The sequence below is a fragment of the Lepidochelys kempii genome, chromosome 6 (genome assembly GCF_965140265.1).
Source record: "Lepidochelys kempii isolate rLepKem1 chromosome 6, rLepKem1.hap2, whole genome shotgun sequence".
Lineage (NCBI taxonomy): Eukaryota > Metazoa > Chordata > Testudines > Cheloniidae > Lepidochelys > Lepidochelys kempii.
In genome coordinates this window covers 98754820-98770981 of record NC_133261.1, presented here as the reverse complement: position 1 = coordinate 98770981, position 16162 = coordinate 98754820, and the positions used below count along the sequence as shown (strand labels likewise).

The following is a 16162-nucleotide window of genomic DNA, read 5'->3' as shown; positions in this document are numbered from 1 at the left end:
AGTAAGTATTTCTTCACACAATGCACAGTCAACCTGTGGAACTCCTTGCCAGAGGATGTTGGGAAGGCCAAGATTATAACAGGGTTCAAAAAAGAACTAGATAAATTCATGGATGATAAGTCCATCCATGGCTATTAGCCAGGATGGGCAGGGATGGTGTCCCTAGCCTCCGTGTGCCAGAAGTGGGAATGGGCAACAAGGGGTGGATCACTTGATGATTACCTATTCTGTTCATTCCCTCTGGAACATCTGGCATTGGCCACTGTCGGAAGACAGGATACTGGGCTAGATGGACCTTTGGTCTGACCCAGTATGGCCGTTCTTATGCACATCTATGGATATTTTACTTCCCCCTCTCTCTTGTTTCTCCCCTCCAACCGCCTACTTACTGATTGATCGCAAAAAATATCTTGGAATGTTAGCTTTGAGAAATTGCTCTCAACCAAGTTATCTGGTGTAAGCTACATGATGGACTATTAGAGCTACTCAGAAAAAAAATGTTGAAACAGTTTTCCATTGGAAAAAGCTGTTTCAATAAAACCTTTCTTCATAAAATGGTATTGATTTCAATGAACATTAGTTTTGAAAAAAAAACAAAAAATGGAAAACAAGTGCCCAAAATGTCAAAATATCTTGTTTTAATTTTTCATTTTGAAATAACTTTATTTTGAAATGTATTTTATTTGATTTTTTTTTTAAAATAAAGAGATTGCAATTGAAGAATTGTGAGGGGAAAGGGGGCTTGATTTATTTTTTTTACTTCTATTTAGCAAAAAGTTTTGATTGAGGGAGTATTTTTTCTTTGAAATCTCAAAAATTTTCATGAGATAGAAAATCCATTTTCTGACCAGCTCTATAGACAACCCATTTAATCAATAAAAATGAATCTTTCTACTGTTATTATATAATAAATATATTTTGCTTTTATTTATTTATGCTGTCCCATCCTCCATGTCAATGAGGGCATTTTCTGCATAAAAAAAAATTATATTTCCACTGTGTAGTTTGTGTGTCTGTCTCTCTGTGTGTTTGGGGTTGTGTGTATGGGGGAGAGGGGGAAGTAGGAAGATGCTGGATTTGGGGGCCTTGTGCAAGTGGTTTGCATTCCTAATGGAGCCCAGATACATCAGGATTTTCATTTCCCTGGTAGAAAATGATGGCAAGCCAACAGAGAGGAGACCAGTGAATCCATAGCTATGTGGTTCCATTGGTCATTACACCTCACAGAGCAGGATGAAGCAGAAGCAGGAGCAGAAGCTGTGCTATAAAGGGTTAAGATAAAACAGGAAGTTCAAAGTTGACAAAAATACTGTAGACTCTATGCAGTGCCACTCTTTCTATTGACTCTCTCTCTCTCACACACAAACACAAACACACAAACACACACTTTGAATTTCAAAAATAGGAGTCCACTGCACAAGCCTCTGAACACCTTTACATAGTAAAAAAAATCATTAAATATCAAAGACACAACATATGGCCTACCATAAGCACCATTAATGGACATTGACCTATTGTCCATCCCAATTTATCTTTTAAATCTCCTTCAGATCTTACCCACTCTCAGATAAATGACTGGATACACAAACAAACCTTACACCATGCTTTAAAGATTTACAGTTTGAGGCCCTAGAAGAGCCAGAAGGGGAGTGAGTTCTAAATCTGAAAATACTGTACCCAGAAGTTCCTGCCTGTAGTATCCAGAGTTCAAATCTAGGGACCGTCAACAGGAGCTACCTCAGCTGATCTCAATTGTCAGAGCAGAGAGAGATCCAGTGAGGCCACAGATAATAATATATCACGTTTTAAATTAAAACCACTTATAAGCACATATGAAGTCAATGTAGCATACCAAGCACAGGCAGACCAAATAGGCTGCCACGTTTTGCACTAGCAGAAATTTCTGCATGGTATTCAGTGACAGCCCCAAGTCTGTGATGACCCAAGCACCATTGTATAAGGAAATATCTATATTTTCACTATAAAACTGCTGAGTGCTGCGCCCTTTGCCAGTCTTACTCCAGATGGTCACTTCCATGCTATTTTCACTCCAGCATGCAGAGAGGAACTCCATGACTGATATTAAATGGAGATCCACATCTCATAGGATAATGCTACTCAACAGACCAGTTGGTGTCTCTATTAACCTTTCCCCAAGGCCAAGTTTGTCAGACTCTTCATCACTTTAACCCTTTACAGCTTCAAACTTTGTAAATGTGTGTGTGTTGAGCAGATTAAGTTGGTGATTTATTATACAAATCTTTCACTCAGAAGATTTGATTTCTTATCTGGATTCCAAAATAGATTAAATGGGTTTGATAGGTCTCACCTTAGCTTCTTGCCTGATACTTTCCACCCAGTTGAAACTGAAAATTAGACTATCAAGAGGGTATGATGATGGATCTCTGGAATGAGAGTGTGTGGAAGTGGGAGTTGGAGAAAAAATGAAGCTGTCGTGCAGAACTGGTTGAATATTTTCAGTGAAATGTATGTTCATTGAAATATGCTGTTACATCAAACTGAAATGTTTCACAAAGACATATCTACTTTATCAAAATTTTGAGTGGAAAGTTTTCTCAGATCCAAGACTCCCTGGTCACTTCTGACCAGAAAGAGAGAGAAATCAAAAAACCTGTCCTTTTTTATTTGAAAATGGGTATTTTGACACAATTCCATTTCATGGAAACATTCAAAAGGTTTTGTTTACATTCCAATGTGGAACAACAACAATTTAGAAACTCAAAAGTTGTTGCAAAATGTAGTTGTCATCTTCTAGCCAGCTCTATTTGCATGGCAAGAGAGTAAAAGTGAGTCCTTTTGTTTGCTTTCTTGATCCTTCTCCAGAGAGCTTAGATCTTTCTATGACAAAAACTTGGCATGTCTGTTTGGTAAAACGAATAACACCAAATTAATTAAAAGAATCCCCCTCTCTGAACACAAACACTCTGTACTGAATTTAGCATAATGAATTTTGTACTGAGAAAAAAGAAGACAACCTGCTGTTTCTTTGCAAGCAAATTGGTCTCTACCTATAAATTATTCTACACAGTGAAGCAAACAATTTGCTTTTATCTAGAGATATGTGGGAAGCCTGGCAAAAAAAAATCTGTGGATAATTTGAAAAAGCTACTTTTAGTGACCTAAACGACGAAACATTGCTTCTGTGGAGGCAACATCTTGACACATTTTAAAAGTGTTGCATGGTGTGTTACATCATTGATGAGATTCTGCACTGTATCACATTAACCTAGGTGAGGGTATCGTTCAGTCAGGGTCTGTGGAAAATATACCAGAAACCTACTGACCGCTATACTTATCTACGTGCCTCCAGGTTCCATCCAGGACACACCACATGATCCATTGTCTACAGCCAAGCTCTAAGATACAACCTCATTTGCTCCAATCCCTCAGAGACAAACACCTACAAGATTTCTATCAAGCATTCTTAAAACTACGATACCCACCTGCTGAAGTGAGCTAAAAGAGTACCCAGAAGTCACCTACTACAGGACAGGCCCCAAAAAGAAAATAACAGAACGCCACTAGCTGTCACCTTCAGCCCCCAACTAAAACCTCTCCAGTGCATCATCAAAGATCTACAACCTATCCTAAAAAATGATCCCTAACTCTCACAGATCTTGGGAGACAGACCTGTCCTCACTTACAGACAGCCCCCCAACCTGAAGCAAATACTCTCCAGCAACCACACACCACTAAACAAAAACCCTAACCCAGGAACCTATCCTTGCAACAAAGCCCAATGCCAACTCTGTCCACATATCTATTCAAGGGTCACCATCATAGGACCGGTTTCAGAGTAGCAGCTGTGTTAGTCTGTATTCACAAAAAGAAAAGGAGTACTTGTGGCACCTTAGAGACTAACAAATTTATTTGAGCATAAGCTTTTGTGAGCTACAGCTTACTTCATCGGATCCACTGAATTTATCCGATGAAGTGAGCTATAGCTCACGAAAGCTTATGCTCAAATAAATTGGTTAGTCTCTAAGGTGCCACAAATACTCCTTTTCTTTTTGCATCATAGGACCTAATCACATCAGCCACATCATCAGGGGCTCGTTCACCTGCACATCACCAATGTGATATATGCCATCATGTGCCAGCAATGCCCCTCTGTCATGTACATTGGCCAAACCGGACAGTCTCTACGCAAAAGAATAAATGGACACAAATTTGACATCAGGAATCATAACGTTCAAAAACCGGTAGGAGAACACTTCAACCTCTCTGGCCACTCAGTAAAAGACTTAAGGGTGGCAATTTTGCAACAGAAAAGCTTCAGAAACAGACTCCAACGAGAAACTGCTGAGCTTGAATTAAGATGCAAACTAGTTACCATTAACTTGGGTTTGAATAGAGACTGGGAGTGACCGGGTCATTACACATATTGAATCTATTTTCCTATGTTAAGTATCCTCACACCTTCTTGTCAACTGTCTAAATGGGCCATCTTGATTATCACTACAAAAGTTTTTTTTTTCTCCTGATGCTAATAGCTCATCTTAATTAATTAGCCTCTTACAGTTTGTATGGCAACTTTCACCTTCTCTGTATGTATATATATATATCTTCTTACCATATGTTCCATTCTATGCATCCAATCAAGTGGGCTGTAACCCATGAAAGCTTATGCTCTAACAAATTTGGTAGTCTCTAAGGTGCCACAAGTCCTCCTGTTCTTTTTGTGGAAAATGAGTGTGGCTGCCTCTTTCTTATCTTCCTTATGACATGGGGCAAAGGGTGTACTCCAACCACACTCCAACCTGTGGGACAGTGTTTCTCCACTGCCATTATCTGAATTCTCCCTGACACAGTTTAGGAAGGCAGCAAGCCGGTCCCTGGTATCAGAAAGGTTGAGAAACACTGGACTAGGACACCTTGATATAAATAAGCTCCACAGCTACACATATCTCATACCATCCCAGTCAAATGGAGCCCATCACTTCCCCCTTCCATGTTGCTTGGCACACAGCTCCTTCCCAGCTTTCAGCACCACTCCATAAGCACTGCTGAGGAATTATTAAGAAAAAATAATATTTCCTGCACCCTAACGGAGAGGAGCCCATCACTGATGCTCTAAACATTTATGGGCCTACTGAAGAGAAGGTGTTCCCCAGGTAAAGCCTGAATCCTCCTGTACATTACACTGCCTCTGGAACAGGCAAAGGTGACGTTCTTGAAAGAAAGAAATTGAGGGTTTTTTTTAAAATGATTATAATTAGATAATCTGTTTAGCAGAAAAGGGAAAGTATTAAAAAGGTGGATGAAGAATGTACAAAAAGTCTTTGCAACCCCAGCTAGCCTCTGAGTAACTGAATTATTCATGAGCTGTACAGTAGCTCTGCACCAACTGTGGCTAGAAATGGTTTGGTTTTGTAATGTTTTCCTAGAGACTCTACAAAAATTCTTCACACCCACATGGTGAAAAGTGCAATTCTTCCACTGTCCCAATACCAAGCACAATGGAGTCCTGCTCCATGACTGCGGCTTCTAGGTGCTATCACAACACAAGTCAGAAATAACAAACCTCGTTTCCAAGCCCATTTTACAGACTGACTGTTACCTCACACATTCGGTGGCATTCTCATAAAACCTTCTGTTTGTGGACTCTCCTACCAGCGATGACATTCTCTAGAATATTTGTGGTAAGGAAACACCAAAGAGACAGCTGAAGTGAATCACTTTAGAAATTTCGATGAATAGTCACCATTTTAAAGAGGATTCTTGTAGCTCTACTGATAACTTTTTATGTGTTTTTTTTTTAAATGATACAGTTAATTTTGTTGGTATAGTAATTTCCCTCCTTGTTTTTTATCTGTGCTTAAAACACTTGTTGGGTATTCAGATAAGGATCTTTACAAATCTGGCCCCGTTTGACTTGCCCAACATCACAAAGAAAATCTCTGGCAGGACTAGGAACTGAACCAAGTTCTCCTAACTGCCATTGATTTGTATGGATGTTAGGTGCCTAATACCTTCACAGATCTGGTCTTTAATCTTACTGTGCCTCAGTTCTCCATTGGTCAAATTACACTTCATTTCCCCCAACGTTTGCTCTGCATTGTCTATTTTACTGGTAAGGTCTTTGGGCAGAAACTGTCTCGCTTTCTGTGTGCACATACAGTGCTTAGCACCATGGGGCCCTGATCTCAGCTACAAGTACAATTAATAGCAGTACACATAATAAAGTTGAAGAAGAAGAAAGTACAAGAAGGCCAGTACAAGTTTATTCTCTACAGTACATTCTTCATTGCTTTGCCAAATCTAGTTTCTAATTTTGTAAACAGTACAGTAAAATGAGTTTCTGGCCATGAGTAGAGAAGAGAGGATATAGTAACAGCAACAGGTAAATATCTAGCCTGTGGGTATGTCTATGCTGCCATTGGGGTTGTGATTGCAGCACATGTAGACATCCCCAAGCTAGCTCTAATTTAGCTCGCTCAGGTACCATTAGCATTGAAGCTGTGGCAGTAGAGTTTTCAGCATGGGCTAGCTGCCTGAGTACACATCCAGGGTTCTGGGCAGCTGTGTACAGCTGCAGTAGCTTTAGTGCTATTGGTACTCAAGCTATCTAGATTAAATCTAGTGCAGTGTCTGCACATGCTGCGATCCCCACCACACGCCCCAATTGCAGTGTAGACATATTCTGTAAGGCTGCCGGCTGCATTCAGCGATAGAAAGGTCTCTGCTGTCCATGCATGTTTACACATACGCATCTAGCACCAAAATTAGCCCTTGCTATTCAATTCTAGACTTTTAAACTATCCTTATGTTTGCCCAATAACAATTCTGAAACTGCTTGCTAAAAAGCCTTGCTAGGCTCATCTCAACTCACGGTCTTCTCACTGAATGAAGCCTGACAGAGACAGAAGGAAGCAGAAAGGAATTCAGCTTTGTTTTTCAGCTTCTCTCCCCACCCTAGGAAGCTGTGTTTGGTTGCATTAGTGAGATCCAAATTGCCGATGGTCCCACAAATGGCACCGTACAGCAGCAGAGTGGGACTGCTCTGCAGCTAGTCCTGAACAATGGAGGCCTGTATACCATTTACACTCTCTTAGTGGCTTTTATGTGAGAGTTAAATGGTGCCTAGGGCTTATGTTGGCCTTCTGCTCAAGAGTCAATTGCAGTCTGAATATGCCAAAGCATTCCAGGCAAATGGACTGGTTGCAAAAGTTCTGCCCTATGTTATTTAAAATAATGGTGATTATTTTAGGGCATCATAATAATAATTAATATTTTGTGCAGCACTGGACATCCATGGAGCTCCAAGCACTTAATAAAGGTGGGTAGACACCACACCATAAAACCTGATCACGTCAAGTAGGGAGACATTTGTACCGTATAGAAGAAAATGGGAGGTGGTGAGTTTAAAGAGATCCCTCTGGCCTCAGAATAGTATTTGCTGTGAATATCATACATGTCTTCCTGCCTGTCTGCAAAACACCCAGCATCCTGCGGCCATTATATTAATCATTAATAAAAAGGTCACAAGTTCTGGTTGCTCCTGTGGACCTCTTGGATCTGTCAAATGGGGATGGTAATCTCATGAGAAGAAGCTTTAGTGAGAGATTTCTTACACTTCCTTCTTGTGGTTGGACCGGAAAAGAGATATAGTCCCTAGCACTGGGAACCCCACGTTGTTGAAAGTTTGGATCTGGATCCAGTTCTACATCCAAATGGTGTAGCTTACAGTCAGTCATAGGACTTGATTCTGAACTTACACTGGTGTAAATCAGGAACAACTCCATGGTAGCTAGTGGAAGTATCCTGATGTAAAACCAATAGACCAGACTCAGGTCCATGATATTTTACCACTTCTACTTCTGACCCTGCCCAGTTCTGGTCTCTGCCCAGTCTCTATACCCCACTCCAGCAGCATATAGAGGCTTTAAACAAGCCATAGGGGGCGAAGGCAGAATTTCCCCAGCACAGGAACAGCATAGGGCTAATGTAAGCAATCCTATGCTGACCCTCCCCTTGCAAGCCCTGGGGTAGAAGCATGATAAATTGTGCATGGGAGGGAGCGTGCACACTGGAGGTGGAAGGGAGTGGAGATTCTTGGCTGCATTACAATCCATAGGCAGCCTGGGAAAGGCAGCTGTAAGTTAGAACTGCCATTCATGCTGCTGTAGATTATACCAGGGACTGTTTTGTTCCCAACAGCAGCCTGGAATCCCTGCAAAGCTAATGTGGTATAAAGCCACTTTTACTCCTCCCCTCTCTCTGGGCTACTCCTCCTTTGCTGTGTCTCTTAGATCAGTGGTTCTCAAAGCCGGTCTGCTGGTTGTTCAGGGAAAACCCCTGGCGGGCTGGACGGGTTTGTTTACCTGCCGCGTCCGCACGTTCGGCTGATTGCGGCTCCCACTGGCTGCAGTTCGCTGCTCCAGGCCAATGGGGGTTACAGGAAGCGGCGCGGGCCAAGGGACGTGCTGGCTGCCCTTCCTGCAGCCCCCATTGGCCTGGAGTGGCGAACCACAGCCCGTGGGAGCCGCGATCAGCCAAAGGTCGTGGCAGGTAAACAAACCCGTCCGGCCCGCCAGGGGTCGGCAGTCCGGCTTTGAGAACCACTGTCTTAGATGACACAGCCTGGAGGGTGACCTTATCTGGAATATTGTGTGCAGTTCTGGTATCCACGTTTAAAAAAGATGAATTCAAACTGGAACAGGTGCAGAGAAGGGCTACTAGGCTGATTGGAGAATCTACCTTATGTGTGGAGACTTAGGGAGCTTGGCTGGGTTAGCCTAACAAAACAAAGGCTGAGGGGAGGTATGATTGCTCTCTATAAATACATCAGAGGGATAAAATATTTTAAACACCAGGGAGGGGAAGGAGTTATTTAAGTTAAGAGCCAACGTTGGCACAGGAACACATGGATATACACGGGTCATCAATAAGTTTAGGTATGAAATTAGACAAAGCTTTCTAGCCATCAGGGAAGGGAAATTTTGGAACAGCCTGTCAAGGGGAGTAGTGGGGTAAAAAACCTAACTTGTTTCAAGACCAAGCTTGAAAAATTCATGGAGGGGAGATTGAGATTGCCTGCACTGGCACCCATCCATGATGGCTATTAGCAAATATCTCCAATGACTAGAGATGGGACACTAGATGGGGAGGGCTCTTAGTTACTACAGGGAATTCCTTCCGAGGTGTCTCACTGGTGGGTCTCGACACATGCTTAGGGTTTAACTGATTGCCGTGTTTTGGGTTGGGAGGGAATTTCCCCCCAGATCAGATTGACAGAGACTCTGGGAAGGTTTTGCCTTCCTCTGCTGGTGTGGGGCCTGGGTCATGTGCAGGTTTGAACTAAACTAAATGGTGGAGTCTCTGTAGCTTGAAGTCTTTAAATCAAAATTTGAGGACTTCAGTAACTCAGCCAGAGGTTTAGGGTCTATTACTGTAGTGGGAGGGTGAGGTTCTGTGGCCTGTGATGTGCAAGAGATCAGACTAGATGATCATGATTGTCCCTTCTAACCTTAAACCTACGAGTACAGAAACGAAAAATACAAGGCGAAAAGTTATCTGAATGTACATTCTCTCTCTCTCTCTCTCTCTCTCTCTCCCACCTCTCCCCCCCCCCACACTTACTTCAGTTTGGATTTGGTACAAATATGAGTCAGAAGTTCCATTTCCGTTTTATCTGGACTCATTTGTATCTGCATTCAGCTCAGAGGGTAGTAGTAAAATAACAAAGGACAAAAAGTAAATCATTGCAAGCATTCAACACAGTAATAAATTCCCTGGCTCCAAAGAATTTGAATCAGCGCTATCCGGTGCAATTGGGTTTGTTTACTGTATAGTATTATCATAAAAATCCTTTCCTTGCTTGCTGAATCAAAATGAACTGTATTTCCTAATTCTATGCTTCCTGAGAGATACTGCTCTATCCAAACACAAGCTAAAACTAACCCACCCTTGCAGCAATTATCTTCAAGGTTTTCAAGCCTCTGGGGAGATGTTGCCCTCCTATTTGCCATTGAAGCAGAAAAACACCTTGTATCCAAGAGGAAAAAACTCTGTCTTCATATTCAATGCAAATATTTTAAACATTTTTTAAAACAATCCATTTTACTCAAATCCTCTACTGAGAGATTATAGTAGGGAGGAATCAAACAGTTTTTTTCCATAGATGTAGGTGCATACAGAAAAATATTTTCAGTGAATAATCACCGTATTTTAATGAATTCCTTTGGCTGTGCTAATCCCCTTTTTAGAATCCCTTTCCATGAACATTGGAGTGATAGAGTTATGCTGCTATGAGAAAGCTAATTTTAGAGTGGCTTGTGCATGTATCCATAGAAAGTGAATTCTAAATTTGCAAGGCACAAATTTTCTCATGAGATGTTCATGTGTAATGCTGCTATTTTGACTAACACCAAAGACTGAACATGGGGCCCTCCAGAGCTAATATGGTTAAGTTCTATCACTTGAGTTAACGAAGCAGGCTGTGTAGTTAGGGGCTGTAATAGACACACCTCCTCTGTGGATTGGGCACCGTGGTGGAAACATAACACCCATTGACCAGAAGGTTACACTTCTTCCAGTGAAGGACAAGATACAACAGCATGTGGCTTATCTGATGAATCACAGCTAACTGGCACAGCTTGAATTCTGAATATAGAAGGTCTCAGGTAACTGCTAATGAACATAGACACAAAATTAACCCAAACATTATTCAAATGAAGAATAAATCTGAGGTGCGGGTGGGAGGTTACCTTTAGGGGAGAGTTTATTGCTTCTGAGGCCATGTGTTTCTGAAGAAAAAAATAAATAAAATAAAATGGTGAAGCAAAGATCTTACAGATGCTTACTAGTGCTACTTTGAGTTCTGATTCCATAAATAGCTACTTCTCAGTTTAGCTCTGGTGGATTAGAAACCTTGTAGAATGAAGCATTGACCACAGGAGGAACTGAAACTTTATCATCATGGTCTGGAGTCATGTCTTCAATGACCCTTTTAGTATGGGATCTGAACTCTCTTGAAGTTAAGAAGGCTTTCAATTTGGGGGTTGGGTTTGAACACATGTATAATTTTCAGTCTCTCAAATCTTTGCTAAAGCAGTATTAAACTCTTCCTCCACCCCCCAATTCAGTTTCCGATATGGAAGGGAGCCCTTTTCTTTCAGTTTCCTTCTCAAACTTTGGAGAGAGGAATCACTGGCTCCGTCACCAAATGCAGTTTCTGCCTCTGAATGGGTTAACTTATGTGTTTCATTTTTCAACTGGGCTAAAGTTCTTAAAGGATGGAACCTTTTGTAAGAACAACTACTTGCTCATTTTCCCTAAGCTTAGGTTTCTTAAAGAAGCCTCATTTCTTACTAAAGTGTGGAGTCTGCAACTGTTTTCCTGGCACATGGCTTGTTGTGCAGAGAAAGGCTAGAGAAAAGGTTAATTCTCTCTAACTTTGATTATTTTGCCAGACCAACATTCAGAGGAATTGGAATGAGGAGGAACGCCCCCTCCCCCCCCCCCCCCAAAAAAAGAAAAAAACAGACCGGAAGCGGTCCTGCTCCCACTGATCCAATATTCAATTACATGTAATTACGTCTAGTCATACCCTGTGGACCACTCTAATAATTCTTCTCCTTCCTGGGTGACTAAACCCTTCAAATATGAATACACCTCTGTCATTTTTTTATCCAAGCTATACCTACTTCATTCTTTTAAATCTCTCCTCCCAGCTCAATCTCACCACCCCCTTAAATCATTTTTGTTGCTCTTTTTTGAATTACTTCCAATTAATCACTATATTTCTGCTATTGAGGTCTCCAGAATGAATATAGTATTCTAGACATGGTCTCTTGACACCTCTGGCTCTGCCAATCAATAAATGGAGAGCAAAAAGGCTTGTGAGCGACCTCCCTACACACACACACACACACACAAAGTCTGGGCTCAGAAATGTGAATTTCCCTCTCTTCCACTTCAAATTCCTTTCAGTAAGAACAAACCCAGCCTTTGCTTCAATGACTGCAACACACTTCAAAGATGATCTCATTGATAATGGTAACCAAACCACAGTGCCTTATAAACTGCCTTATCACTAAAGAATAAGTGCATTTGGGGACATGATGGTCAAGGGTAATTGGGAATAAGTCATTGTCTTTCCCCTGTAGATCTCCTTTTAAAATCTAGTCTGGGTCAGTAGTGTCCAACCAGAATTCATTAGAAATGGTGATTTGAGGCTAGTGGTTTCAGTGCATTTATTAGTAAAAGTACAGCATGGAGGTAGGATGGTCTAGTGGGTAGGGCACTGGCCTGAAAAAAAAATGGGTTCCATTTTTGCTATTGCCTTGTTGGGTAACCATGGGTGAGTCTCTGTGCCTCAGTTTCCCCACTTGCAAAATAGGGCTAATAATATTGATCTTTCTAAAGACTGCTGAGATCTATTGATAAGGAGCACTATATAAAGGGTAGTGTTGTTATTCACAAGGAGACTGAGAGTCAGAAGATCAGACTTCTCTTGCTGAATCTACCACAGACTGTGTGATACTGAGCAAGTAACTTTGGGGCAGATTGTGGTTGTCCCCCTGTGCAGATACACAAAGGGGGTGGGGAAGGCAGGAGGAGCTCTTCCCCTTAACACTCCTCAGAGATAAAACACAATTTCAGCCTCCACATTCTAATGATTGCAATTATGGCTTTCCTCTTACAGCTCCTGGGATAGAAGTCACCATCTACTGGGCTTAAACAGTGGAAGGAGGTGACTGGATTCAAAGAAAAGCAAATCCTGCTAAGAGGCAGTGCAAGGAGCACATTACCCCTGAACATCAGGGAGCTCCAAGTGGCATTTTGTTAAGTATTCATTTCACTTTCTGAGGGACAGTTAAGTGGATAGAGACCTGAGTTCTGTTTATATTGTAACTGGCTCTTCAGGCAGGGCAGTAAGACAGTCTCTTCCTGTGTTATGCACAGTGTGGTCCAGTCTTAGCTGGAGCCTCTAGCTATTGGGGGAGGAGAGAGAGCTCAGGGGTTTGAGCATTGGCCTGCTAAACCCAGGGTTATGAGTTCAATCCTTGAGGGGGCCATTTAGGGATCTGGGGCAAAAAATGGGGATTGGTCCTGCTTTGAGCAGGGGGTTAGACTAGATGACCTCCTGAGGTCCCTTCCAACCCTGATATTCTATGATTGTAATACAAATAGTAAATAATAGGGTTCACATTTTAAAGCTTTTGTTTGCAACCATATGGGCTAGAAAGTTATATTTTAGTTAAAAACATAGAAAGCTGAAATTCTCCCTGTATCACATGATTCCAGGAACTGGAGCTTTAATAAAAGTGCCAAATATTACAAGATTCACAATAAAATCATGAAGATTGGCAACACTGCAAGGAAGAAATTGTAATCAGCCATAAAACCAGTGACGTTTCTTAAGCTCAATGTGAACATTAAGTAAATGTGACTGATCAATCCAATTATCCCACTTGGCTCCTCACTGGAATATTTATGAAAACTCTATCCCCCCGAGCATAATAGAAGGTAAAATGAAGCCAAGCACCTAAAAACATCCCCTATTAAACTACATGGGCAGCCTGTCCCAGATATTTCACTACAAGGGTGACGAAAACAAACAAGATAAAGTATCCTTTGCTGGCTAGTGTTCAACAAGGCAAAGCCTGCATTGAAAAGGACCATGCTTATGTTAGTATCACCATCCAAATGGAGCTCATGTGTTTTCGGGTGAATTTCTTCATGTTTCTCTCTCTTCTTGGGATTGAATTATAAAAACTGGGAGCCTAAGTTGAACCCTCCCAAAACTGGCATATGCACCCCACTGCACAGGCATTCACAGGAAATGGTTTGAGATTTAACATAAAGTTGTCAGATTTACTTAAGTAAATGCCCAGCTGTATGTACAAATTCAGGATTCATGGGCTCAGTATTTGGAGCTGCAACACTGAGATACTTCTACTGGGTTTATAACTAGATGGCTGTCACCAGAGGACTGACTAATTCCTTTAGTGGTTGGGAGCCATTAAAGGGTGCTACATTAGTTCGTAGATGATGGGTGATAATTTTTTCCTGCAGTGAATGCCAACTGGCCCTTCCATTCTCCTGCTGGGGACAAAGCCCCGTGCTTCAGTGGGATTTTTGTCCTAAGACTTAACTGTTCCTCACAAAACCATGGTGTGATGTTATTAACTTCATTTTGCAGCCAGAGAAGCCGATTGCATGGTTGCAGACAGGGAGTGTGATTGTGGGTCCCACTACAACCGCCACACCTTGCTGTGGCAACATATAGGGGCTGTAAAAACCCCCAGAGCCTACCATGGAGAACAGTCAGACAGTCTTGGCTACACTACAAGCCCTTCTTCTGTAAACCCCGGGATATAGGCTGTACTGCTTGTGGGGCCACGGGTTATAGGGGGTGAGGCAGCAGTGACACATTCTACAGCTGTTCTGAGTAGGGTTGCCCGTAGGCTGCTTAAGTTGGACTGTCTCCGGGTCTCTTTCACTCCTGGAGCGGCCCATAATCAGGAGGGCTCAAAAAGTGGCTTAAAGCCACCTTTCCCCACATAAGGTTTGTGCTGTGCTTCTCAGAGGCACAGCCCAAAATCGACCTGAGATTATTAAAGGGGCTTGCTCAAGGTCACAGAATGAGTCACTAGCAGAACTGGCGGGGGCTGAGGGGGGGAGGATGGCTGGACTAGAGGAGAACTAGGATTAAAAGTCACAAGTTCCCATCTTCTAGCCCCATGTTAAATCAACTAAACCACATTTCCTCTCTACTTAGTCATTACCCTTTGAAAACTTGGTTCTTAATGGACTGAGCTGTGAATGCTCCAGCTTTGCTGCTTTTCTTCCTTCAGTCTCTAGTACCAACCTCAGACAGAGTCATTTAATGCAAGTGTAGGGCAGAGGCTTGGAGTTGCAGTGGGGAATTCAACTTAATGAAAGCACTTGCAGAAATTCTTCTGGTTATAGAAAGCACAAAAATGGACAGTATGACTTACAAGGTTAGAGTGAAACGAGTGCACAACTTCCTCTGAGTTGTGGTTAAGATAGCCTGGAAATTACTGTATGGTGTGATGGAACAATGCATGCACACACACCTCCGAGAGTCAGTGTCTAACTACTTCTTTGTTTTAAGTACCTGTTTTTGGAGTTATCACAATGCTTTCACCTTGTTCTATCTGACAGTGTGAGCCAAAAACACACTGAAATGTTGAAAATTTGCACCTGTCACTTCTCTGACATACAGGAAGAATCTGTATTTGTTGGATTTTGAATGGAATTGTGAAACCAAAGCCAAACAGAGAACTTCCTCATACTATGGTAAAATGGGCAGAGGTTGGAAAGCTTAGCTCTTGGATATTGAGGTCACATGGATTATATCAGAGGTCTAGATGCTCAAAGATATTTATGCACCTCATGCCCATTGAAACCAATGGGAGTTAGGGACCTAAATGTTTGAGGTTCTGAGGCAAAGTTCCTAATCTTCCTACTGCAGTCAGACTTCAGTGCAGCCAGAAACTGAAGATGCTATAACATGTAGCAGTAGATTCAACATGCAGACATTGTATTATAGTAACAACATGCCTTGTGCGCAGAGTAAGTAATGCCAGGATGTCAGAACATGCGTTTAGTTCAGATGTCCAGGTAACTTTCCAAATCTTGCTCCAATCTCTTGAAAAAAAAAATGGCTGGAAACATTGTGTCAAGAACAAATTTTGTTTTAAGATCTCTAGAAATTCCTGATTCTAGTATGGCCAGAAATATCAAAACAAAAGTCTTCCTTACCATCAGACGTGAACAAATAAACTGTAACAGCTTACTGACAAATTGCCCTTCTTTTTCTGTTCATGGAATGCTCATGATTCAACATATGATCTTCTGAAAAGTATTAATCATTTAAAGTTATTCCATTACATCTTCTGTGAATTACTTATTACTAAACATCTGATTGTGCTAAATGGTGTTGCTTAGTTGTGATTGGTCATAGTAGTCATGTGGAAGAGTTCTGTTCACACTCCAACAGCTTTTGCAAAACTCAGTCACACAAATATACGTAGAGATCAAGAAGAAAAGAGGTGTGAGTACATCCAAAGTGACTTTGTGAGAAAATTCATACAAATATTCATAGCAATTTCTTGGCAGTTTACATACACTTATGGCCACAGGGCCAAATACCCAGTTGGCATAGGTG

The 16162-nt window shown here is 41.7% G+C and overlaps 1 protein-coding gene across 2 annotated transcripts in view; it reads right to left on the bottom strand.

Annotated features, from left to right (window-relative positions):
• FLRT2 (fibronectin leucine rich transmembrane protein 2) overlaps positions 1-16162 on the bottom strand; it is a 64692-nt gene that overhangs the window by 14844 nt on the left and 33686 nt on the right. Inside the window, exon 2 of one of the 2 annotated variants that reach the window (XM_073349359.1) lies at positions 10731-10769. The exons of the other annotated variant lie outside the window; for it this stretch is intronic. The gene's annotated coding sequence lies outside the window, so the exon portion shown is untranslated. The remainder of the gene's footprint in view (positions 1-10730; positions 10770-16162) is intronic. 2 annotated transcript variants of the gene reach the window in all.